This window comes from Pinus tabuliformis, chromosome 7 (genome assembly GCF_031772625.1).
Source record: "Pinus tabuliformis cultivar Carrire ecotype Pingquan chromosome 7, CPIR1, whole genome shotgun sequence".
NCBI lineage: Eukaryota > Viridiplantae > Streptophyta > Pinopsida > Pinales > Pinaceae > Pinus > Pinus tabuliformis.
Window position 1 is genome coordinate 1,910,195,878 of NC_142293.1, and position 27,869 is coordinate 1,910,223,746.

A 27,869-nucleotide genomic window follows, 5' to 3' on the forward strand; every position below is an offset into this window, starting at 1 on the left:
CAAGCTGACTCATCCTCTCTCCAAACATCTATATATAGATCTCTCCTCCATGAGATCTAGAGGCTGGAATTTTGTTATTGCAAAGAATTGCTATTGGTTTGAGACTGGAAACATTGGGTGCTTAATGCTTTGAAGGGAGCTGAAGAAGGAATTCCATTCTGCTGGGAAGGAGATGCTGGATTGGAGCCCTCTGGGTTGTATCTCTTCCTGAACCTTGTTATCAATCAATAAAGCTATCTTGGTTTTCTCCTATATACTGGTGTATTTGTATGATTACACTAGTGTATTTGATTTATTTCTAATCCTGAATCATTTATGAATATGAATATTTGCCTTTGTGTTGTGTTCTTCTCTTGTTGCAAGTAGTTGTTCTCTTGTCACAGGTAGCTGTTCTCTTGTGATCTCGTGGGAATCAAGTAGCTGTTCTCTTGAGAAAGCGAGGAGGCAAGTAGCTGTGAACACCCAAAGAGAAGAGGATCTAGATCGAGGGACAAACAGAAGATAACGGTAAGTCTATCGATCTCCCCTCTTTCACATTTCATAAAGGAAGAAACCGGATAGTTGTATCTGTTTGTTGCTAAGGCACTGTCACACATTAGGTGGATAGGATCGTCCTGCATAGGCATTTTTCCCCACAACAAATTGGCGACTCCACTGGGGATTTGGAACCTCTTACTCATCACCAGTCGAATTCCCTGAGGCAAGTGTCATTTTGGAAGCTTCCTGAGCATTGACACATTGAGGAATGAGCCTGCCACTTGTCCAAACTCGCTCAGCGTAGGTAGCTAGTGTTGGAGTTGACATTCAACGCAGGTAGCCAGTGTAGCAGTTGACATTCAGCGCAGATGCTCAGTGGAGCAGTTGACATGATCCTAAATTGACTTGTTTTTAAGTGGTTTCCGGTGGAGAACTTCTGTGAATTGCTGTGGTTAGTTAGCCTTGTTCCTCTAGGGGTAGGAACAACATGTTTAGGGACTTTGGATCCCTTAGATTATGGACATTTCATGCTCAATGCTATAAGGCACAAAAAATTCTATAACAATGTGCAATATCAGGCCTTGTGCATACCATTGCATACATTAAGCTTCCAACTGCTGATGCATATGGAACATTAGACATATAATCCATGTCTTCTTGGGTCTTTGGGCACATTTCCTTGCTAAGTTTGAAATGGCTAGCAAAAGGTGTACTGACTGGTTTTGCATTTTGCATATTAAATCTTTTCAACACCTTTTGTATGTACTCATTCTGAGACAATGTTAATTTGTGATTTGTCCTGTCTCTAGTGATTCTCATACCAAGGATTTGTTTTGCAGCTCCAAAATCCTTCATTGCAAATGAATTTGCCAATTTTCTTTTGAGTACATTTATTTCCTGCATGTTAGATCCTGCAACAAGCATGTCATCCACATACAATAAAAATATAATATAGCTGCCATCATTTTGCTTTTTCAGATAAACACAATGATCAGAGTGACATCTAGTATAACCTTGTTCAGACATAAACTTGTGAAATTTTAGATACCACTACCTTGGAGCCTGTTTTAAGCCATAAAGCTCTTCTTCAACCTGCACACTAGTTCCTCCTTCCCTTTCACCTCATATCCTTGTGGCTGCTGCATATATATCTCTTCCTCCAAATCCCCATGGAGAAAGGTTGTCTTTACATCTAACTGCTCAAGATGCAAATATTCAGCTGCTACAAGACTTAAAATAGTTCTGATTGAAGTCATTTTAAAAACAAGAGAAAATATTTCATCAAAATCAATACCTTTCTTTTGTGCAAACCCCTTCACCACAAGTCTAGCTTTGTACCTCTGATTTCCTCCATCTTCTTCCTTCAGCCTATAAACCCATTTATTCTTCAATGTAGTTTTTCCTACAGGCAACCTGACTAAATCCCAAGTTTGGTTATGCATTAAGGAGTCCATCTCTTCTTCCATGGCTACCTCCCACTTCTTCCTGCTTTCAACCTGCATTGCTTCTTCATAACATTCAGGTTCACCAGAATCAGTCAACAATAAATAATATAATGAAGGAGAGTATCGTTCAGGGGGTCTACTTATCCTGGTAGATCTTCTAACACCACTTTCAGGTGTTTGGGGTGCCCGTTGTTGTTGTGGTGGTTGCTGTTGTTGATTATTATTATTTTCAGGCACATTTACCTTTTCAGTGATTTCATCAAGAACTTCATATTCCTTGTTTTCTTTTTCCTGTTTCTTTTCCTACAACTGATTCTTATACAATACCTTTTCATTGAATATTACATCTCTGCTCCTAATGATTTTGTGATTTTCATAATCATATAAGCAATAACCAAAATCATTAACACCATATCCAATAAAGGTACATTTCTTTGACTTTGCCTCAAGCTTTGTTCTATTTTCTTTATCAATATGGACAAAGGCCTCACAACAAAAAGTCTTTAAAAAGGAGTAGTTTACCTTTTTACCTGTCCATGCTTCCTCCGGAACACCACCATCCAAGGAACTTGAAGGCCCTCTGTTTATTAGATAAACAGCAGTATCTACAGCATCTGCCCAAAACTGTAAAGGCAATCCTGCATGCAATCTCATGCACCTTGCACGCTCCATGATTGTTCTGTTCATCCTTTCTGACACACCATTTTCTTGTGGTGTTCTTGGAACTGTCTTCTCTCTGTGAATTCCATGTTCTGAACAGTATCTATCAAACTCTTTGCTGCAATATTCACCTCCATTGTCTGATCTAAGACACTTCAATTTCTTTCCTGTCTCAATCTCAACCAAAGCTTTCCATTTCTTGAAAGTATCAAATACATCAGATTTATTCTTAATACAATAAATCCAAGTTTTTCTAGTTGCATCATCAATAAAAGTAACATAATAATAAGAGCCACCGAGAGATGATACCTGAGCTGGTCCCCATACATCTGTATGCACAAGCTCTAATTTTTCATTCTTCTTTTCTTTCCCAACTCTGAGAAATCTAACTCTCTTCTGTTTTCCATAAATGCAATTCTCACAGACGTCCAAATCAACATTCTTCAAACCTGGCAACAAATTCCTTGAGTGAAGAAGCTTCATCCCCTTTTCACTCATGTGTCCAAGCCTATGATGCCATAATGTTGCATCTGCTCCTTTGAAATTTAAAGCATTAACAGAGTTAGAAATACCATTGCATAAATACAATGTACCAACCTTTTTGCCTTTTGCTATTACCAGGGCTCCTTTGGTGACCTTCCAAGCTTTATCTGTGAAAGTTGTCACACAACCTTCACCGCCTAACTGCCCTATTGAAATCAGATTTTTCTTTAGATCTGGAACATGCCTTACCTCCTTTAATAGTCATTGGTTTCCATTCTGTTGTTTTACAAGAACCTTACCCATTCCAACAATTTTAGAGGGTTTATCATCACCCAGACGAACTTGTCCAAAATCTCCTTGAACATAGTCATGAAAGTATTTCTTATCAGGTGTGGCATGGAATGAAGCCCCTGAATCTACCACCCAGGAATCAGTAATATTTTCGAAAGAAAGAATCAAAGCATCTTGTAACACCTCACCTGTCACATTTTCTTCATGATCATTTTCTTGCTGTGCATCTCCTTCTTTTCCCTTCCAAGATCTACAGTCTTTCTTTAGGTGTCCTTTCTTTCCACATTTCCAGCACACTATTCCCGATGTGGACTTGGATCTGCCTTTCCTTGATTTACTGCGATATCCTAAGCTCTTTCCTCTTTCCATTTTTCTTCCTCTAGACTCTGCACTCAAAGCATTTCCCGATATCTCACCGAAGCTTTTCCATCGCATTTCCTCGCTAAGGATAGCACTGACAACATCATCAAACTTTAAAGTACTAGATCCAGAAACGGAGTTACTAATGGCCATTACCAAACCATTCCAACTTTCTGGTAATGAGCACAAGAATAACAGAGCTCTAACTTCATCATCAAAGTTTACCCCTACAGAACTTAAGTGACTTGTAACTGTATTAAAATCATTTAAATGGTTTGCAACAGATCCACCTTCCGACATATTCATATTAAATAATCGTTTCATAAGAAATACCTTGTTTGAGGCCGAGGGTTTTTCATATAGTTTCGACAAATTCTGCATCAAACCCTCTGTCGTGGTTTCCTTCGAATGTTGAAGGTGACAGACGCAGCAAGGCACAACCGTATTGTTCCAAGTGCCTTTCTATCGAGAAGGTTCCATTCTTCGTCTTTCATACCCGTCGACATCTTTGTTTTTCCGCCCAATGGTAGGTATAGATCTTTCTGATACAAATAGTCTTCCATCTGCATCTTCCACAGTGAGAAGTTTTGGCCGTTAAATTTCTTGACCCTAAACTTACCATCTTCTGCCATTGCTCCCACTCGAACCAGGAACCCTTCTTTCCTGCGAGTTTATCAGCCAAATAAACCTGGCTCTGATACCAGTTGTTAGGACTCTATATATTACGGAGCAATGGAACACATAAAATATTGCAGAAATATAAACACAGAAAATGCACAAAACAAGAGAGACATAGATATACGTGGTTCACCCAGTTTGGGCTACGTCCACCCCGAACATCCAGTCCTTCCTTTCTATTATCCAGCAAAATGAAGAGACACAACCTATAGCAAATCCGCTGTAATATCCTCTGTTTTCTCTCACAGTCTCACCTCTCTGTTTCTCGCTCACACAAAATACACATCTATCACACAGCCTCAAATACAATACCCTCATACAAAGAGAAGGGTTGCCTTCTAGGGCAAAAAACCCTAAACAAACATAAGTTCTACCGTCAAATCATCCGCCTAATGAACGGCCCAGATTGACTAGAAATTACTATACTTTTACAAGGCAATTTTACATTTATTTTTGGCTTCGGGGGCACTGCCCCCGAGCCCCCGCTGGGGGACCGCTAGCCCCCGGACCCCCGCAGGGGGGACAAGTCCCCCCCGCACCCCCCCACGTGGAGGGGTGCACAAAACTTCCTGGGATATACATCCGATTGAAACAAAGACCTCTGAACAATCATGCTCCACACACAACAGGAGGTTGAGGCCTTAACATTTATACACCATGAGGGCCATTTATACCCAGATAGTGAGTAGATAGCTCCTTCCAAAATCTGCTTGGTTGCCTTCTAGATCCGGTTTTGGTGGCCTTTGGAGCTCGGAGTTGGGGGTGAAGATCCCGAGGAAGGCTATTTAATGCCATAGACAACCCCTCTATGAATCCTCACCCCAAGCTTGGCTGTCTTCTAGCCCATGATTTCTCGGTTTTGCTCCAACATGTGTCAAAAAACCTAAAATGAGCACGTGTTAGCCACCTAGGAAGAGTGACTACCCTTATTTGTACAAATGACATAAACATACTGAAAAATAATGCCTAAGCTATGAAAAATGAAGGATTGAACAAGGATAATTAGGCCAAATGAGCCCAACAAGTTACCAAATTTGGGGCTCATCAGGTACCGATCCCCCCTGGTTGGGGGGTTTGGGGACCAGCGGTCCCCCAGCGGGGGTTTCGAGGGAAGCGCCCTTGAAACTAAAAACAGATGTAAAATTGCTTTGTAAAAGTATAGTAATTTCTAGTCAGTCTGGGCCTTTCATTAGGCAGATGATCTGACGATAGAATTTATGTTTAGTCTAGGGTTTTTTTCCCTAGAAGGCAACCCCTCTCTTTGTAAGAGGGAATTGTACTAAGGTTGTGTAATATATGTGTATTCTCCGAGCGAGAAACAGAGAGGTGAGACTGTGAGAGAAAACAAAGGATATTATAGCGTATCTACTATAGGTTGTGTCTCTTCATTTTGCTGGATAATAGAAAGGAAGGATTGGCTGTTTGGGGTGGACGTAGCCCAAACTGGGTGAACCACGTATATCTGTGTCCCTCTTGTTTTATGAATTTTCTATGTTTATATTTATGAAATATTCTATGTGTTCCATTACTCTGTAATATATAATTTTCTAACAGCTAGTATCAAAGTCGAAGGTCTATTTGGTTGACAAACTCAGAAGAGAGAAGGTTCCTGGTTCGAGTGGGAGCAATGGCGGAAGATGGTAAGTTTAGGGTCGAGAAATTTAACAGCCAAAACTTCTCGCTATGGAAGATGCAGATGGAAGATTATCTGTATCAGAAAGATATGTACCTACCATTGGTCAGAAAAACAAAGATGCTGACGGGTATGACAGATGAAGAATGGAACCTTCTCGATAGAAAGGCACTCGGAACAGTACAGTTGTGCCTTGCAGTGTCGGTCACCTTCAACATTTCAAAGGAAACAACGACAGAGGATTTGATTAAGGCATTGGCGAATCTATATGAAAAACCCTTTGCCTCAAACAAGGTATTTCTTATGAAACAGTTATTTAATGTGAAGATGTCGGAAGGTGGATCTGTTGCATAACATTTAAATGATTTTAATATTATTACAAGTCAGTTAAGTTCTATAGGGGTAAACTTTGATGATGAAGTTCGAGCTCTGTTATTCTTGTGCTCATTGCCAGAAAGTTGGAATGGTTTAGTAATGGCCATTAGTAACTCTGTTTCTGGATCTAGTACTTTAAAGTTTGATGATTTTGTCGGTGCTATCCTTAGCAAGGAAATGCAATGGAAAAGCTCCAGTGATACATCGGGTAACTCTTTGAGTGCAAAGTCTAGGGGAAGAAAAATGGAAAGAGGAAAGAGCCCAGGATATCGCAGTAAATCAAGGAAAGACAAATCCAAGTCCAGATCGGGGACAGTGTGTTGGAAATGCAGAAAGAAAGGACACCTAAAGAAAGACTATAGATCTCAGAAGGGAAAAGAAGGAGATGCACAACAACAAAACAATCATGAAGCAAATGTGACAGGTGAGGTGTTACAAGATGCTTTGATTCTTTCTTTTGAAAATATTACTGATTCTTGGGTGGTAGATTCATGGGCCTCATTCCATGCCACACCTGATAAGAAATATTTTCATGACTATGTTCAAGGAGATTTTGGACAAGTCCGTTTGGGTGATGATAAACACTGTAAAATTGTTGGAATGGGTAAGGTTCTTGTAAAACAGTAGAATGGAAACCAATGGCTACTAAAGGAGGTAAGGCATGTTCCAGATCTGAAGAAAAATCTAATTTCAACAGGGCAGTTAGGCAGTGAAGGTTGTGTGACAACTTTCACAGATAAAGCTTGGAAGGTCACCAAAGGAGCCCTGGTAATAGAAAAAGGCGAAAAGGTTGGTACATTGTATTTATGAAATGGTATTTCTAACTCTATTAATGCTTTAACTTCCAAAGGAGTAGAGGCAGCAATATGGCATCATAGGCTCAGACACATGACTGAGAAGAGGATGAAGGTTTTTCACTCAAGGAATTTGTTGCCGGGTTTGAAGAATGTTGATTTGGACTTCTGTGAGAATTGAATTTATGGAAAGCAGAAGAGAGTCATATTTCTTAGAGTTGGGAAAGAAAAGAAGAGTGAAAAATTAGAGCTTGTGCATACAGATGTATGGGAACCTGCTAAGGTATCATCTCTCGGTGGCTTTCATTATTATGTTACTTTTATTGATGATGCAACTAGAAAAACTTGGATTTATTGTATGAGGAATAAATCTGATGTATTTGATACTTTCAAGAAATGGAAAGCTTTGGTTAAGATTGAGACAGGAAAGAAATTGAAGTGTCTTAGATCAGACAATGGAGGTGAATATTGCAGCAAAGAGTTTGAAAGGAACTGTTCAGGGCATGGAATTCGCAAAGAGAAGATAGTTACAAGAACACCACAAGAAAATGGTGTGTTAGAAAGGATGAACAGAACAATCATGGAGCGTGCAAGGTGCATGAGATTGCATGCAGGATTGCCTTTACAATTTTGGGCAGATGCTGTAGATATTGTTGTTTATCTAATAAACAGAGGGCCCTCAAGTTCCTTGGATGGTGGTGTTCCAAAGGAAGCATGGATAGGTATAAAGGTAAACTACTCTTTTTTAAAGCCTTTTGGTTGTGAGGCCTTTGTCCATATTAAGAAAGAAAATAAAACAAAGCTTGAGGCAAAATCAAAGAAATGTACCTTTATTGGATATGGTGTTAATGATTTTGGTTATCGCTTATATGATTATGAAAATAACAAAATCATTAGGAGCAAAGATGTAATATTCAATGAAAATGTTTTGTATAAGAATCAGTTGCAGGAAAAGAAACAGGAAAAAGAATACAAGGAATACATAGTTCTTGATGAGATCACTGAAAAAGTAAAGGTGCCTGAAAATAATAATAATCAACAACTACAACAACAACAACCACCACAATAGCAACAGGCACCCCAAACATCTGAAAGTGGTGTTAGAAGATCTACCAAGATAAGTATACCCCCTGAACAATACTCTCCTTCATTATATTATTTATTGTTGACCAATTCTTGTGAACCCAAATGTTATGAAAAAGCAATGCAGGTTGAAAGCAGGAAGAAGTGGGAGGTAGTCATGGAAGAAGAGATGGACTCCTTAATGCATAACCAGACTTGGGACTTAGTCAGGTTGCTTGTAGGAAAAATACATTGAAGAATAAATGGGTTTACAGGCTAAAGGAAGAAGATGGAGGAAAACAAAGGTACAAAGCTTCTCTTATGGTGAAGGGGTTTGCACAGAAGAAAGGTATTGATTTTGATGAAATATTTTCTCCTGTTGTTAAAATGACTTTAATCAGAACTATTTTAAGTCTAGTAGCAGTTGAAGATTTGCATCTTGAGCAGTTAGATGTAAAGACAGCCTTTCTCCACAGGGATTTGGAAGAAGAGATATATATGCAACAACCACAAGGATATGAGGTGAAAGGGAAGGAGAAACTAGTGTGCAGGTTGAAGAAGAGCTTGTATGGCTTAAAATAGGCTCCAAGGAAGTGGTATCTATAATTTGACAAGTTTATGTCTGAACAAGGTTATAGTAGATGTCACTCTGATCATTGTGCTTATCTGAAAAAGCAATATGATGGCAGTTATATTATATTGTTATTATATGTGGATGACATGCTTGTTGTAGGGTCTAACATGTAGGAAATAAATGTGCTCAAAAAAATTGGCAAATTCATTTGCAATGAAGGATATGGGAGCTGCAAAACAAATCCTTGGTATGAGAATAACTAGAGACAAGAAAAATTGCAAATTAACATTGTCTCAGAATGAGTACATACAAAAGGTGTTGAAAAGATTTAATAGGCATAATGCAAAACCAGTTAATACACCTTTTGCTAGCCATTTCAAACTTAGTAAGGAAATGTGCCCAAAGACCCAAGAAGACATGGATTATATGTCTAAAGTTCCATATGCATCAGCAGTTGGAAGCTTAATGTATGCAATGATCTGCACAAGGCCTGATATTGCACATGCAGTGGGAGTTGTAAGTAGGTACATGAACAATCCAAGAGAGGAACATTGGATGGCAGTGAAATGGATTCTCAGATATTTGAAAGGTACCACAAATCAAGCATTATGCTTTGGTGGTTCAAACATTTCTCTACAGGGATATGTCAATGCAGATATGGTAGGTGACAGAGATAACAAGAGGAGCACTACAGGATATGTATTTACTGTAGGTGGAAAAACTGTCAGTTGGGTTTAAAAAATCTAAAGTGTTGTTGCACTTTCAACAACAGAAGCAGAGTATGTTGTTGCTACAGAGGCTAGTAAAGAAATGATTTGGTTACAAAGGTTTATGGGTGAATTGGGTAAGAAGCATGATATGGGCACATTATACAGTGATAGCCAAAGTGCCATTCATCTTGCTAAGAACTCAACATTTCATTCCAGGACTAAACACATACAGCTTAAGTACCATTTCATATGATCAGTGTTGGAAGATGGAGAGTTGAAGCTGGAAAAGATACACACTAGCCAGAATCCTGCAATTATGCTAACAAAAGTTGTAACCAAGGAGAAACTAAGAATGTGCTCAGTTTCAATTGGTCTTCAAGGATGACTATGAAGATGAGAAATAGCCAGGTCCAAAGAGGAGTCGTTGCCCAACAAATGAAGTAGCGGTGGAGTTGCTACAATCATTCTCCAAGTGGGAGATTGTTGGGTGTGGAGCATGATTATTTGGAGGTCTTTGTTTCAGTCGGATGTATACTCTAGGAAGTTTGTACACCCCTCCACGATGGTTTCGGGGGGACCGATCCCCCTCGGCTGGGGGTCCAGGGGCCAACGGTCCCCCGGCGGGGGTTTCTAGGGCAGTGCCCCCGAAGCTAAAAACAGATGTAAAATTGCCTTATAAAAGTATATTAATTTCTAGTCAATCTGGGCCGTCATTAGGCAGATGATTTGACGGTAGAATTTATGTTTAGTTTAGGGTTTTTTGCCCTAGAAGGCAACCACTCTCTTCGTATGAGGGCATTTTATTGAGGCTGTGTAATAGATGTGTATTCTTCGAGCAAGAAACAAAGAGGTGAGACTGTGAGAGAAAACAGAGGATATTACAGTGGATCTGTTGTAGGTTGTGTCTCTTCATTTTGCTGGATAATAGAAAGGAAGGACTAGTTGTTCGAGGTGGAAGTAGCCCAAACTAGGTGAACCACGTATATCTGTGTCTCTATGCTTTTATGCATTTTCTGTGTTTATATTTATGCAATATTCTATGTGTTCCATTGCTCTGTAATATATAATTTTTTAACATATCTGTGTCTCTCTAATTTTATGCGTTTTCTGTGTTTATATTTATGCAATATTCTATGTGTTCCATTGCTCTGTAATATATAATTTCCTAACACATCAATGCTTGATTTAAACAAATCCATAATTTCATGAAAACATGTCCAGTAGCTACTATTACATGTAGTTTGAGAAGAATATTGACCACATATGGAAGCATACAGAAAATAATACATACTGCAAACTCAAATGAGTTGGAATCACCACAAACCTTGTATTAATATTCCATGGAGCATAAATTTATCAAAAGTCCACAACACTTCTCTTTTTGGAAACAAAAGACTTCAAAATTATGAACCATTGTTCAGTATCATAAAATTGTTCTTATAGAGCCTCAGAGGAAGAACCAATTACAAACAATATTCGTTCTTGATTTCATTACAATGAATAATCATGTCAAAACCTCAACGTGCTCCGTGGCACAGTCGTACTAACTGAATACTAACAACCTGAAAAAAAATAAAATATTTACATAAGAGATGATAAGTAAAATGTCATAGTCGACATGATCAGAAATATATTCAATCATGATAGGCCTGTCATGGAGGTTGCATCGAGGGCTTAATTATTTTGAGCATAGGAGGATTGACAAATTGTTCGCCTCACTTCCACAATGCTCGATATGGCCGAGGGGCCCCAAATACTCATTGATACGTGACTTTAAGGTTGGTCAAGCTGACTTAGTTTAGTCTGGGATGAAATAGGTTCTTCACCATTCCCAACTATTGAAATTATCTCTTTATATAGTTTACCAATGTCTAAGAATCTGATGCATCAAAATTCATAACAAAAAGTAATAGGCGGAGATGTTGATGGGATGGAAAGATACATGGAGCACATTTAAGGATCTAGTCTTCATATCAATACATGCATCATTCATCAATACTTGATTTAAACGAATCCATAAGTTCATGAAAACATGTCCAGTAGCTACTATTACATGCATTTTGAGAAGAATATTGAACACATATGAAACATAAAGAAATAAATGCATACTGCAAACTCAAATGGGTTGGAATCGCCACAAACTTGGTATTAATCTTCCATGGAGCATACATCAAAAGTCCACAACACTTCTCTTTTTGGAAAAAAAATACTTCAAAAATTTGAACCCTTGTTCAATACCATAAAATTGTTCTTATAGGGCCTCAGAGGGCAAACCCGTTATAAAAAATATTCCTTCTTGATTTCATTACCGTGAATAATCATGTCAAAATCTCAGTGTGCTCCATGGAACAGTTGTACTAACTGAATACTAATGGACTAACAAAAACAAAATATTAACATAAGAGATGATAAGTAAAGTGTCGTAGTTGACACGATCAGAAATATCTTCAAGCATGATAGGCTTTTTGTAGAGGCTGTGTTGAGGGCTTAATAGTTTTGAGCACATGAGGATTGAAAAATTATCGAGGGGCCCCAAATAATCATTGATACATGACTTTAAGGTTGGTCAAGATGGCGTAGTTTAGTTGGAGATGAAATATGTTCACCATTCCCAACAGTTGAAATTATCTCTTTATATAGTTTACCACAGTTTTCCCATTGAGTGTAGCAGTTTTCGTGTGGGAAGAACCTACCTTGATTTTGGCCTGTACAAGCCTCTGACTACTCTGATGGGGTCAACTCCCCCAAAAAATCCCAACAACTAGGTAATCCTACTAGGCCAACCCTTTCGAATTCATCACTGGAGGAGGCCACATCATTTGATACCACTTCTAGGCATTCCCTAACTTTGACTCAAGACTCCTATGTTTGGAAAGCTTTAGATATATCCATGACAACACACTCTATCCACCGCGTCAATAGGCCATAGCTCATTGATTGGCATTTCATTAACAAACCAAATTAACTCCTTGGTAATCTGGGAGTTCTTCTTGCCATCCTCTATGGAAAACAAGATCAAGAATTCGTAATCCTTGATCACAATATTATGTTCATTCATCAATGTTATCTGCTCCCAGTGGTTTCTCATTTCCTCAATAATCTCATCCTAGACCAGCTTCTTGTCTTGTAGAAGAGACATATTCCCTTTCAATTTTATTTTCACCTCAGTGACCTCCTGATTTACTGCCTACAAATTCTTACTAATAATCTCAGTATTCATCCTAGCAGCCTCCAACTGCTTTTCTTTTTGAGATAGATTTTCACGGGAAACATCCAAATATTCTATACCTTCTTAAGCTCCCCTTCCAAGAGTTGTAGCTCAATAAGGGTCTTAGTAAGTTGTTTAGTGGGATTATGAGGGTCCTCGGGCACAATCACTACACATATATGTGACTCTATTTGCATTTTCATCTTTGTTGCCCTTTGATTGAGGGCTATTATTTCGCTATTCCTTTCAATAAACTCCTTGACTAAGATCTTCTTTTCTCCTTCAACCGAAGAAATCTCCTAATATTTCACATGCTCACTGCTTGGCATTTTCAGTTTATACCTTAGTTCTTGGATTTCGTTTTGAGGTTGTTAAAGGAGGGCTTCAAGTGTCATCGTATCCTCTTGATTCACCCCCAGTTTCACGATCATCTCCTTGAAACTCTAATTCTTCATGTAGAGAGCCCTGGAGTTGGCTCTCTCTTGCTTCAACTATTTGCAACCTTCTCTAGCAACTTCTCGACTTTGGTAATAGTCATTTCATTCTTGTTGAGCTAATTATATAACATTTCTCCAACCTTTTTATGGAAATTTATTTTATCTAGTAAGGGAAAACTCACTAGATCCAATGAAACATCCAAAGCTTTGAGCTGGGATCCTGAAGCCAAAGATCGTGCCAATGGGTGTTGTAGTGAAAAAATCATTTTATTTTGTTCTAAATCCATATCAGCCAATAGTCTGGTTTGATATGGTACTGAGTGAAATGCCATTTTTTGTTGTATCTCCTCCCTCACCTTCTTATTTATTTCTTCAATGAACTTTCCAAAAGGACCACTTGACTCAGTAGCAGTTGCACCCTCTTTAGCACCCAAAACATCTACCTCTGAAGAGGATAAGGCAACATCCTGAGATGGATCGTCCAAGGTCACTTGGAAACCTGGTTTATCTGGCATTTTTTTCCACTAGCCTGGTCTCAAAATATTCTTCTTCAAACTCTTGGCTTCTTTCCTTTTTCTTTGCATGTATGTTCTCCATCTCGGTATCTCCAGCTCGGTCAATGGTCCCTTTTGGCTCTTTTTCCTTGTTCACTGGGGTCTTGATCTCAATTTCTTTATTTAGAGGCCATGAATAAAGATTAGCTTTCCATTCAATTTCAGGCTTGTATTCGTGTTCATAAGTTGAAGCGTCTATCTTCTCTCTCCTTTGGGCAATGGCACCCTTAGGATCATAATTCCAGACATCTCCCTAGTCAAAACCCATATTTTTGAGTAAGGAATCAACTGCCTTGAAGGCCTACCTTGAATTTACGACAAAAGGCCCTACGGGATTCCCTAATTCAAACATATGTCCTTTCTTTGCAGGGAAGAAGTGGAGATGGTTTGCATTACGACTCTGCCTAATGAATTCTAGAGAAAAAACTTCGCATAGGTATGAATGCAAGTAGGTGGTACGGAGGAAGCTCACACCCATAAATCTTTATTTCTATATAATTCTCGAAAAGATACAAGTCCCCCACCATAGTGTCTTTGCTAAGCTAGAAAAGCTCTTTTTGTTGGGGAGTAACTATGGGTGGAGAGACACCATGGATGATCTTATATGCAATGGCCATATAAGTCAACATGAACTGAGAGTAACTATCAACAGTTGGTCTCCTCCCGACTGTGATATCCCAATCAAACACATAATTCATTTGTTTGTTATGAGGAATCACACTAAGACCCAAGCATTGGAACTCATCAACGTGAGTGTACACGAACAAGTAGAACAAAAGTGAATAATATCGGAAATAAGACGTGGTAGGAAAGTGTTGTAGATGAAAACTTGTGGAGGCAGATAGATAGGCTGGAATATCAAATAAGTCAGTAAAATGCATCATTTGATCAGGAATCCCAAGGCAATGTTGTTGGCCATATTGGCATCATCCTCCCCCAGTAAACATGAAATTAAGGATAGGATGGATTCAATGGGTTCACTGAAGAGGGTGATTAGGAAATTTTTGGTCATAGGTAGAGATTGCAGGCCCGAAGCCAGGATCATTTGCAAGAAGGTTTGTCGCTCGTTAGTTGGAAGGGCAGCGTAGTGATAGACTAGGGTCACATCAGTGAATAACTCTTACTTAGGAGATGTGGGGTATACTATAGCCTTTCATATTAATTTAAGAGTTACTTCGAGTATTTTGAATCCATAGCAAGAAACAAATAATTTTTCTCGTTCATGTAGGCTACAACCATCCAGGAGATCAACTCGAGAAAATAATGTACAAAAGGCATAACTTGATAATATAGACCAGATACGACTACCCGAAAGGAGTCTTCCCCCCTGACATGATTTCCAAATAGGTCAAAACGGAGGTCGGCAAGGTGGTAGGCATAGACTGGGTCAGCAATTTGGGCCTCTGTGTCCATGAGGGGTTCGAGGCCAGAAAAGGATTTGACTTCACGAGTTTTGGGGTCTCAAGGGTCGTCTTCTTCATTCAATGAGCATTTGAATAAATTACAGGTGGGCGAGGGTAACAGGTTAGCTTTTTGCCACAGATGTGGTTGAAAACGACATCGAGAGCAGGTCCCTAGATGGTTTGGGTGCTCGAATGAGGTCCTATGCAGGTAACTGACAAGAGAGAATGTTTCAAGAATTAGAGAGTGAATTTTGGAACTATGAGGCAGGAAAATGTTATTTTATAGTGGGAGGGGAAACCATCGGATGACGCGAGGTAATTTCATAAGGGGGGACATGTGACTCGATGAGATTGGATGGGGGTGGGAAACAAGTGGACATGAGCAGGGCCACTGAGTTACCGTTTACTATTAAAATCACGCTTGCTTGAAAGAGTTTTCGGTGGGTTGGATTACTTTGCATGTGGTCACCACCACCCTTCAGTGGGTCGGCTAACAAATCATTGTGCCTGCGTAAATTTGTTTGTCCGCCCTACTTTGCTATGAAATTAAGAGCCCAATGGGTAACTTCTTTCATCTCTAGTCCTTCCACCTCAGTAGTTGGCTTTGATATTTTCCCCCATCGATGATTTAACCAATTTTTATTACAGAAGCCATACCAATGGCTCTTCATTTCCTTTGAAAACCTCATAGGGGTGACAACATTGGCTCCAACTAGGGACATTTTATTAGATGCAATGCACTAAGAACCTACAACTTAACACCTTACTCCTTGGGAATAAAGTAATTTTATTGAAAATTTTGCTCAAATGAAAAGAAATAATATAAAATTGAAAGAAATATTGGTTATTTACAGATATCTCACCGGTATTTACAATGAGTGAGGGCAGTACCTTTAGTGCTGAAAGTAAAACTTGAGAAACTTCCCATTGACCGGCACCTCAAGCACTTCACCTTCTAATTTTTCAAATAGGAAAGTATTTTTCCTCTCTGCTTCTATAATCTTGAAAGGCTTGAAACATAGAGGATCAATTTTTTTGTGCTTGCCTTTGTCTTCCCTCCTGACATCCCATCTTAAAACTAAATCCCCGAGTTGGAGATGTTTTTATTTTTCCTTCCTATCAAACATGGACTTCATTTTTTCTTGATAATTGATCAATTTATGGTTCACCTTATCTCTACCCTATTGAATTTCTACTAGTTGAATTATTCTTCTGGTCAAAGTGTTAGGCTCTTCATCAATGTCTTGTAATATTTTTGCAATAGGCATAGCAAGCTCTATGGGGAAAATTGTGGCCCTTCCATAAACCAACTCACAAGCATATTTCCTGGTGGATCTCTTAGTGGTAACTATGTTAGCCCATAGGGAAAATTTTAGTTGTGAGTCCCAATTTCTCCAATTTTTTTCTATTGTTTTCTTCAAGATCCTTACTAAAGTTTTATTTGAAGACTCAACTAATCCATTTCCCTATGGGTAATAGGTGGTGGAGTGACCTAGCATGATGTTGTTCTTATGAAAAATATCGATAAATTTTGCTAACTTAAACACTTGAGCATTGTTGGTCACAATCTTTTTGGGCCATCCAAACTTGGAAAGGATGTTTCCCTCCAAGAATTTAATGACTACAACATCAGTTGAACTCCTTGCAGGGGTTTCTTACACCCACATAGTGAAGTATTCAGTAGGTGTAAGTATCCAACTGTATATCCATGACAAACTGTTTTAGTGGAATATCCATGAGAGTGTATAGATTAATGTGTATAGTGTGGACAATGGATTTTAATGTGCAATGATACTATACACAAGCACCATGCACATCCATTGTGTGTGAATGTCTAGCACGCATGATGGCTATGTATACTGCATAAGGATTACAATTTCATAAGAACAATTTGAGGAGTTTTTGGGGGAGTATGTTAGTTGTAACCACATAGTGACAAAACAATAGGCAGTTAGCTTGGAATGGATTATAAAAGGATGAACAACTGAGACTCAGGAGAGGTAGGGAAAACTAGAGCCTTTTGTATCAATTCTAGAGTTACTTCGAGTATTTTGGCTCCATAGGAAGAAACAAAGAAATTTTTCTCATCTTTGTAGGTTGAAACCAACCAAGAGACGAATTCAGGAAAATAATGTACAAAAGGCATAACCTGATAATATAGACTGGATTTGACTACCTGGAAGGAGTCCTCCCCCCTGACATGATTTCCAAATAGGTCAAAATGGAGGTTGGAGAGGTGGTAGGCACAAACCGAGTTGAAAATTTGGGCCTTTGTGTCCATGAGGGGTTCGAGGCCATAACAGGGTTTAAATTCAAGGGTTTTCGAGGTATCAGGGGCCGTCTTCTTCATTCTACAAACATTTGAGCAAATTATAGGTGGCAATGGTAACATGTTACCTGGTTTCCGTAGTTGTTTTTGAAAATGATGTCAGGAGCAATTCCTTGTATGGTCTGGGTGCTCGAACAAGGTCCTATGCAGGTAACTAACAGGAGAGAGTGTGTCAGGAACTAGAGAGTGAATTTTAGAATTGTGAAGTGAGAAAATGTCATTTTATAGTGGGAGGGGAAACCATCGGATGACACGGGGTGATATCATACAGGGGACATGTGGCTCAATGGGATTGGATGGGGGCAGGAAACAGGTGGACAAGAGCGGGGCCATTGAGCTACCGTTTACCATTAAAATCACACTTTCTTGAAAAAGGTGTCGGTAGGTTGGATTGCTTGGCATGTGGTCCCCACCACAGTCTAGTGGGTTGGCTAGGAGATGGGTGGACCCCGAACTCAACCCCTTGAGATAGTCTAGACCGTTAGATCAAGATCTAACTTTTCAACTTCGAGGGGTTTGATTCGGTTATCTTTTGCACAAGTTAACCCTCCAATCTTATCCTAAGGGGGAGGTCAATCAGAGATGCATGACGATCCACCTGAAAACTATCTAACCTTTAACTAATTATTGCACCTGCGTAAATCCTTATGTCCGCCCTACTTTGTTGCGCAGTTAAGATCCCAATGGGTAGAATCTTACATCTCTGGTCCTTCCACCTGAGTATTCGGCTTTGATATTTTACCCCATCGGATTTAACCAATTTTGATTACAAAAGCCATACCAATGTGTCTTCATTTCCTTTGAAAACCTCATAAGGGTGACAACATTGGCTCCAACTAGGGATAATGTATTGGATGCAATGCACTAAGAACCTGCAACTTAACAACTTACTCCTTGTGCATATAGTCATTTTATTGAAAACTTTTCTCAAACGAAAAGAAATAATAGTAAACTCAAAGCAGTGTTGGTTATTTACAAATAGCTCACTGATATTTATAATGAATGAGGGTTGTACCTTTAGTGCTGAAAGAAAAACTTGAGAAACTTCCCATTAACAGCCACCTAGAGCACTTCATGTTATATAACTAGCTCACAAAATAGAAGAAAATATAGATCAATGACCTCAAAATTAGCCTCTTTGAGGGGGCAACCTCCTTTACATTACAAAAATGAACAATTCTTGGATGATACATATGCCAAAACCTACTTTCTATATATAGGAGTCTAAGGGGGCACAATATAATCAAATTTGACATAACAATAATAATATAAGGGCACATCAATAACAATAGTGGGCTTATATGGGGCACGATAATAACAATATAAGGATAATAGGGGCACAACAATAACAATAAGGGCTATAATGATAATAGTAATGGGGGAATCACTAGTATTATAGGGACCAAACATGCCCCTCTCCTTCAAAAAAGTGTTGTCTTCAACACTTGAGTAGTTCTAGATGTTTCTGTATAAAATTCTCATCTTCCCATGTGGAAGCTTCAGCAGGTAAGTTCTTCCACTTGATGAGATACTCTGAAATTGATCGATTTTGTAGCTATTGAGTTCTTGTTTCTGTGACTGCTTCAGGTTCCAATATGTTTTTCTTCCTCATCAAGTTTTGGCAATATTATTTGAACTGGGAGCTTGTCACCTATAACCTTCTTTAAGCATGAAACATGGAAAACTGGGTGCATTTGAGAAGTTGCAGGAAGCTTCAATTTGTATGCCATAGTACCAATATTTTGCAACCCCTTGTATGGACCATAATATTTTGGTGATAATTTATTATCCTTCTCAGTTTGCTTGAGGAACATTTGTTTATATGGTTGTAGCTGTAGGAATATGCAATCACCTACATCAAAACTTCTTTTGTTGCGATGTTGATCTGCCTATTGTTTCATTCTCTTATGTGCCAAACTGAGGTTATCACGAGTTGAGGAACTTGTTTTTGATACTCAAGGTGATCTTCCACTGCTTGAAACTTAGAATTTTCTCTTAAATATGATGTGATAGACAGTGGATGATATCCATAAAGTGTCATAAATGGGGTCATATTTGCTGCAGTATGGAAGGAAGTGTTATACCACCATTCAGCCAGAGACAACCATTTGACCCATTGTGTCTGTTTATCATATACAAAGCAACGAATATATCCTTCCAAACAATTGTTTACTATTTCAGTGTTCCCATTTTATAAAAAACTTTCCTCAAACAAAAAGAAATAATAGAAAATTCAAAGTGGTATTGCTTATTTACAAATAGCTCACTGGTATATACAATCAGTGAGGGCAGTACCTTTAGTGATGAAAGTGAAACTTGAGAAAATTCTCATTGACCGGCACCTCAAACACTTCACCTTCTAATTGATAACTGATCAATTTATGATTCACTTGATCTTTATTCTCTTGAAGTTCTACTAGTTGATTTATTCTTCTGGTCAAAGCATTAGGCTCTTCATCAATGTCTTGTAATATTTTGGCAACAGGCACATCAAGCTCTATTGGGAAAATTGTGGCCCTTCCATAAACCAACTCAAAAGGAGATTTCTTGGTGGATCTCTTAGTGGTAACCATGTTGGCCCATAGGGAAAATTTTAGTTGTGAGTCCCAATTTCTCTGGTTTTCTGCAATTGTTTTCTTCAAGATACTTACTAGCTTTTTATTTGAAGACTTAGCTAATCCATTTCACTATGGGTAACAGGTGGTGGAGTGACCTACCATCATGTTTTACTTATGAAAAAAGTCGATGAATTTTGCTGACTTAAACCCCTGAGCATTGTTGGTCACAACCATTTTGGGGCAGCCAAACCTGGAAAGGATGTTTTCCTCCAAGAATTTAATAACTACAACATCAGTTGCACTCCTTGAAGGGGTTGCTTACACCCACTTAGTAAAGTAGTCATTAGGTGTAAGTTTCCATCTGTATATCCATGACAAACTATTTTAGTGGAATATCCATGACAATGTATAGATTAGTGTATGTTCTACAAACAAAATCTTTCATGGTGCAACGATACTATACACAAGCAACATGCACATCCATTTGGTGTGAATGTCTACCACACATGATGGCTATGTATACTACATAAGGATTGCAATGGAATAACAACAGTTTGAGGATTTTGTCGGGGAGTATGTTAGTTGTAACCACCTAGTAACTAACCCATTGACAATTAGGTTGGAATGGATTATAAAAGGATGTATCTAAGAAGGGAAAAGAGTATTTCGGTCCTTTATTTGGAGTTTCAAGCCCTTAAATCTTAACTTTTTCCTTTGAGTTGTAAATTCTTTTAAGAGCTATTTATATTTTGTAAGAGAAAGACAAATAAATGTAATGTAAAAGCCTATTTGGTTTATCCCTAGAGTTAATCAAATGTCCTAGTTGATTATTCCTTCCTTAATATTTAGTGTTATGTTGGACATTCTTTATTGTGTGTTAATGGATTCTTTGTTGTAGTTCTTATATGAAGCACTATATAGATTTATTGTTCAGGAACTTTTGATTAAATATCTTACTAAGGACCCTAAGCTTAAGGGACAAAAATCAAAGCGCGATCTAACTCAGAAAACTAGAGAGGAATTGGTAGATTTGGCACAAGCCTTTGTGATCCTGGAATTTTTCTCACATTCACAAAAATATCAATAATGAAACTCCGTACATGGAACATGCGAGGTCTCAACAGTGAAGGAAAAAAAAAATATTTACGGGATCGAATAAAAAAGGAGAGGCCTACGACGAAGATTTTGCAAGAGACAAGACTTGCGTGGGGAAAAATATTAGTAGTTTGTGAATTTTGTTGGAAGAGTCGTCAATTTTAGGCCATTGATTCCCAAGGTTGCTTCGGGGGATTGGCCATTCTGTGGAATCCTTCTGAACTGGTCTTCCAATATTGGTAAGCCTCATCCTGAGTGTTGTCAAGTCGTTTTTGATATTTAGGGACAAAGGAAGCAATAATATTAACGACAGTATACATGCCACCAGTTGCCAGAGAAAATTTTGAATTGAATTTTTGGAACAAATACAGAGCCATTATGGGTTATGGATAGGGATTTTAATGTTACTCACTCTTTGTCAGAGAAAAAAGGAGGACTAAGGTGATTGGATCCCGTCTATTGCGTATTTGATGACAGGATAGAAAAATTGAGAATAGTCGACATTCCTAACATTAATGGTTTATTCACCTGGAAAAATAGAAGAGGTGGTCATAATCAAATAGCTAGTCACTTAAGCCATTTATTTGTTTTAGAACAGGTGTTACATAAAGATATTTTTGTGGAGGCCGCAATACCACCTTGTCTTGGCTTGGACTACTAGGTAGTTAAATTGGAGGTCGGTTTAAAAGAAGCCCCCAGCAACATAAAAGGTTGGTGGAAGGAGATTGTAGTGATTATTAATATATTATTTCAGAAATTAAGCTGAACATATTTTTAATATAAATATATAGAAATCAATTTTTAATAATAAGAAGAGAAGGTCTTTGGAGAAGTTCACCCGTCATCACCGACCTGATAAAAAAACATAAATGAAGAGAAAAAACCTATCTCTTGCAACGGTGCTCAGAGAAACTTTGGTAAAAATTTGAGAAATAATTCAAAATAGAAAAGAATATAATTATTAAAATTAAAATATTAATATGGTTAAGGTTATATTGATTTAAGAGTTAGTAAACTAACTCATATTTAGGGTTTTTAAACTTATTCAGACTAATATAACCATATATTAATATTAAAAATGTAATGTGATATTAAAATAAGTGTTATATTCAAGCTCTTTATATTATTCACATACCTAAATTTGTAGCTATTTCTCAAGTTATGACGTTTTTTATAGACAATCTCTTCATGAATTATATAATGTCATTGATAAATGTCAATCATTATTTCTTTCCACTTTAATTATATAGATTAATAAATAATCAATAATTACTATTTTCTCATATATATTTTGTATATGGATTTTTTATTCTTAAAATAGATGTCAAGTGAATTGACCATTCATTATTTTTTTTAATAGAAATGGCTGAGTTTTATTTATAAGAAGAGGTTGGGCATGCCAAACAACCTCGATTACAGTCAATTGAGAGAATTCTGACTCAATAGAGTCCTCATATTCTAGGTTTTGTATCAGAGATTAGCTGCTGCTTTTGACGCATTTGGTGTGGCTGAGTGTTCCTTGCTTTGCTAATGGCATCTGAGTGTCATGTCTTACATTTCTGCTTTTCATTGATACTTTGAAACTTTTGTGGCTTAAGTTAATTCCCGCATAAACTTTAATCCATAGTCTAAATAAAACAGAACCCGCATATTTTAAACCGAATTAATATATAACCTGTCCCCTCCTCCGTAGTACCAAGCTTCTCATCCGTACCCGACCCCACTTCAAGGTTAAACCCCGTCATAACCAACTCGTGATAACCATCAGATCTTCCCCCGCCCAGATCTGACGCTTATCGCGTCCTTCGCTAACCGTCCCTTAACACCTCAGGAGCACGTGATATGGGTGGTATTGACCTGCCATGCATCAGCCCCTAAGTGGAATCGTGTCTGTTTCATAAAATTCTACCCAATAGCCAGGAGCGGTGCGATGAAAACCGCTTACCACTCCCAGCGAATTAATGCCCCTCCATTGATAATGAGCGATGACCGTCAGGTCAACCCCCACCCAGATCGGATGCTTATCAGTCCCTCGCTGTCTGACCCTTAACCTGAATCTTCCATACCTGGCCCACAACTAGATTAAGACCTTGCCATATACAACGTGCATTAATTGTCAGATCTTCCCCGCCCAGATCCAATGCTCATCGTGTCCTTCGCTATTTGACTCTTAAACCCTCAGGAGCATGCGATATGTGCGGTTTTTTCCTGCCATGTGTCAAGACCTAAGGTAGATCACGTTCGATTTATGAAATACTACCCAACAGCCAGAAGCGGTGCGATGTATACCGCTTACCACTTCCTGCGTCTTTAACACCCCACCTTTTCCAACACGCGATGACCGTCGGATCATCCCCCTACCTAGATCCTATGCATCGCGTCCTTCAAAACCGTCCTTTGTTTGAATTCAATTCTGCACCCTGTTAAAACACCCAACACTGTTGGCCCATGCAGAAAACCAATTACCTGTCGACTCCTCGCGATGTTAAACCATCGAGGAGTGACCCACACTTTCTCGTCAGTGAAAGTCAATCTGTGCCAGCCTTTGTTCTGCGGAATTTTGTCCTTGATCAACTCTCCTTATCTGTTAAGGAATTGGGTGCCTTTCAGCTTCTTCATCATTCTTAACTAGCATACCTTGAGTAAAAAGACATCCTTTGTTAGCCATTATATCAGCTTCCTTGTTTAGAGCTTGCAGGACATGGTAGAATGAGCAGGATTTGAAGTTTTGAGTCAACTTTCTTATTCTTTCAAGGGTCTTGTTTAGAACAGAACTATTGAGTTGATCGCATGTGTTAAGGATTTTTATCAGGATTTCAGAGTCCCTAAAGATTTGAAGGTTTTCCCCTCTGTTCCTCAGAGCCAGCTGACATGCTTTAAGCAGTCTGAGGATCTCAGCCTGGTTGTTGGTACTCTGACCTAGGCCCCAACTGAAGTTGTCCTGCTTTTGTCCATCTGTGGAGTAAATTGTTCCCCCTACTCGAGATATCCTTGGGTTTCCTTTAGAGGCTCCGTCGAAGAAATCGTGACTTTGCCCTACTTTTTCCACCATTTTTTAAAGTCTGCCTCATAGATTCGAAGACGCCACTCTGGATTATGACGAGGTAGGGAGATATTCTTCTTGATGCTAGCCCGTCTCAGGGATTCACCTAGCCAGCTGAGCTCTTCAGGGAGTAGGGAATTGTCTGACTTATGAGATTTATTTTCAAAAGTTTCTAGCAACAAATCTTTGGCCTTGGCAGTCACTGTGTTGGTGGATTGAAGTCTGTTGTTGAAGATGGCTTCATTCCTAGCCAACCAGATTCCCCAACAAATATATTTTGGGATTGCATTCCAGATTTTAGTCCATGTTGAGTTGTTATTCAAGAAGTGAGGATAGATTTCTTTCCAAGTTGCGAAAAGACTAACAACTGAAGACTGTTGAGGGATTTGGGCATTGAGCCCCATAATTTCTTGCAACCAGACCTCTTGAGAAAAGGGGCAGTCTATGAATAGGTGATCGATTGTTCCCTGGTCCTTGCAGTAGAGAGGGCATCTCTATGGACCAATGATTCCTCTTTTCTCTAGGTTGTCCTCAGTCAGGATTCTTTTGTGCATGAGAGTCTAGCAGAAGAAGTTGATTTTTGGGAGGCCAAATGGGCCCCAGACATGCTGCCAAAGCTTTGTAGTATGGATCTGATGTTGTTGTTCTTGTAGAGCTGCAAAACCCAGCCGAGCTGAGTAAGCTCTAGTCTTCCCCCAGCCCCACTTGTCCCTCGAATGGAGATGCACAGGTGCCAGACTAATGAGTTTAGCTAATAATTGATGGAATTGAGGGAGCATCCAATCAGGGGGGCATTGGAGGGCCCAATTACTCCAATTCCCTATTGAATCGCATGTGCATATGTCAACAAGTTTGTGGATGCCTTTTTGGATGAGCCAATTACGCAAATCTACTATTTCCAGTGCAAGATTTAGGGGATGGAGACCCATGATCTTATCATCCCATAGTCTAATTCTTTTCCCATTTCCTGTAATTCTATAGAGCTGTTATTTAAAGAATTTCCAACCTTGGTTGCATAGCTTCCACAGCGTGGTTCCTTTGTGGGTAGCTCCTTCTTCCATATTCTTTATTGGGAGTTTGTGCAGATATTTTTTAATTAGAACTTGACTTACAGGTTGTCTTTGGTTTGAGAAGATTTTACAGAGGATCTTCCCTCCCATTGCCAAATTGGACAACACAGGATCTCTTACCTGAAGTCCGCCTTCTAAAATTGGCCTTTTCACTATGTCCCAGCTTACTATATGGAATTTTTTTTGGTTCCCCTTTCCTCCTTGCCATAGAAAATTTCGAATCAACTTTGCTAACTGTTCGGTGATCATTTTTGGAGCTAAAAGGAATGAAGCTTGGTAGATAGGAAGGGATGAGAGAACTGACTTGACCAAAGTGAGCTTCCCGACTGAGGTAAGCCACTGATCACCCCAAGCAGTCATTTTTGCCTTGATTTTGCTGATAATATCCATCCAATGAGGGGCCTTAGTGGTACCCAAGGTTATAGGTAGGCCAAGATACTTGAATTTTTCCCAGGAGACATATTCGGTGAATTCCAGGGCTTGGGAAATCCTGAGTATAGATTGTTGGTCTACCGCCTAGCCGTACACTGAGATTTTTCTCTTGTTGACCATAGCTCCAAAGACTCTGCAGAAGCTTTGGATAACTCCACTGAAAGCTCTTTCAATTTTAATGGAGGCTCCTCCCATAAGGATAGAGTCATCTGCGAACAAGGCATGATTGATTGGGGTTGTTCCGGGTATCACCCTAATGCCAGGGAGTGTCCCATTGAGCTTCTCATCTGTGAGCTTTCGGCTTAGAGAGTCTGCCATTAGAATATAAAGGAAGGGGGAGAGAGAGCAACCTTTCCTGATTCCCCTAGAAGCTTTGAAATAATTTGCCTGCCTACTATTTACTAAAGCGGCGATCCAAGGTTCTCTAATGCATGCTTTAATAATTTTTACAAATTCAGAACTGAAACCAAATGCAAAAGGATCTTGGAGAAGGAAGGAATGTCTTACTCTATCAAAGGCGTTTTCCATATCCAGTTTGATGAGCATACCTTTCTCTTTGCGTTGATAGTTGGAATGGATGATTTCCTACACCAAAATCACATTGTCGAGGATATGCCTACCTTTGACAAACCCTCCTTGATTGGGAGAGATGAGTTTGTCCAAAAGATGCTTTATTCTATTAGCAAGTAACTTGGAGAGTATTTTGTAGGACACGTTGCAAAGCGAGATTGGTTTGAATTTGTCAAATGCCTCTGGGTTGGCTTCTTTGGGAATTAGGGCTAGGAAAGTGGAGTTTTTGCTTCCTCCCACTTTGGCTTTTCATAGGAATCCTTTGCTCATTTGGTACAAATCAATCTTGATGATGTCCCAGCAGAGTCTATAGAAGTGTATTGAGAATCCATCAGGTCCTGGGGCTTTGTCTAGTTCCATCTTCCATATGACATTGCTAATTTCTTCTTCAGTGAATGGCTTCCATAGTGTTGCATTGTCCTCCTCGTTAACCATCCTTGGAATGTGCTTGAGGAAGTCGTGAACTTCCTCATCATCCTTCGTGCCTTCTTCTTTGAACAATAGCTTAAAGTGATAGGTTTCCGCCTCTTTTATCAGAGTTGTGCCTTTAAGAACAATGCCATCTGGCAAGGTGATTTCAGCTATGTGGTTTCTAGAGAGGTGGGATCGAATTTGCTTGTGGAAGAAGGCTATATTTTTGTCTCCAAACGCAAGCTAGAGATTGCATGAATTGAGCCTCAAATATTCTTCCTCTTCTCTAAATGTACGGAGGGTGCTGATTTGGTTTTCTTGCTCACTCTAGATTTCTTCTCTAGTAATGTCTTGTGTCTCGAGGCCCATTTGGAGATCCAACATCTACTTTGTGCTCTGTTTTCATTGGGTAGTGTGAGAGACTGTAGGATTTTTAATCCATTGCTTCAGGGCTGTTTTGGTGGATTTTATCTTTTGCTCCCAAACATAGCTGGGTGATCCAAGAACATGGATGGACCATGCATTATTCACTATATCCAAAAAACCTTCTCTATTTTCCCATAGTGGGTTGAACAAAAGGGGATTGGTCCTAGGTTTTCTTCTTCTTCCAGAAGAAGGAGGATGGGTTTATGGTCTGAGTTCCACTTTGGTATAATTTTTGTGGAGATGATCATCTTCTCAGAGAGGAAGGAGTTATGAAGAAGGAATCTATCTAGCCTGGCTGAAATATACTCCTCCCCTATTCTGTTATTTGTCCATGTGTATAGCCCTTTTTTTTGGCTTGAAATCCATTAAATCCCGTTATTGAATCAGGGTTTCCACTAAGGGAAGGAAGCGGTCCCTACAGCTAGTTCCTCCTCTTTTTTCCTTTGGGTCTAGGATTATATTGAAATCTCTAGCAATAATTATATTGTTGAGGGATTATGCTTCCAAAAAATCAGTCAGAGTTTGCCAGCATTGTTCCTTTTCTGCATAAAGGATAGGTACATAGAGATTAAAGAGTGCAATGTTTAACTTACTTGATAGGTGTCAGAGTTCAGTGTAAGTCCAGTGCTACATTTGAAAGGAGCTCTCAAGCTTGAATTTTTCAGCCTCCCAAAGAGTGGCTAACATGCCGCATGTACCTCTAGCACTTACCACTTTTCTAGCTTTTGTTTTCCATTTTTCTTGGGTGAGTTCCAGAAGGGCTTCGCCTTCTATTTAGTCTCTTGGAGCAA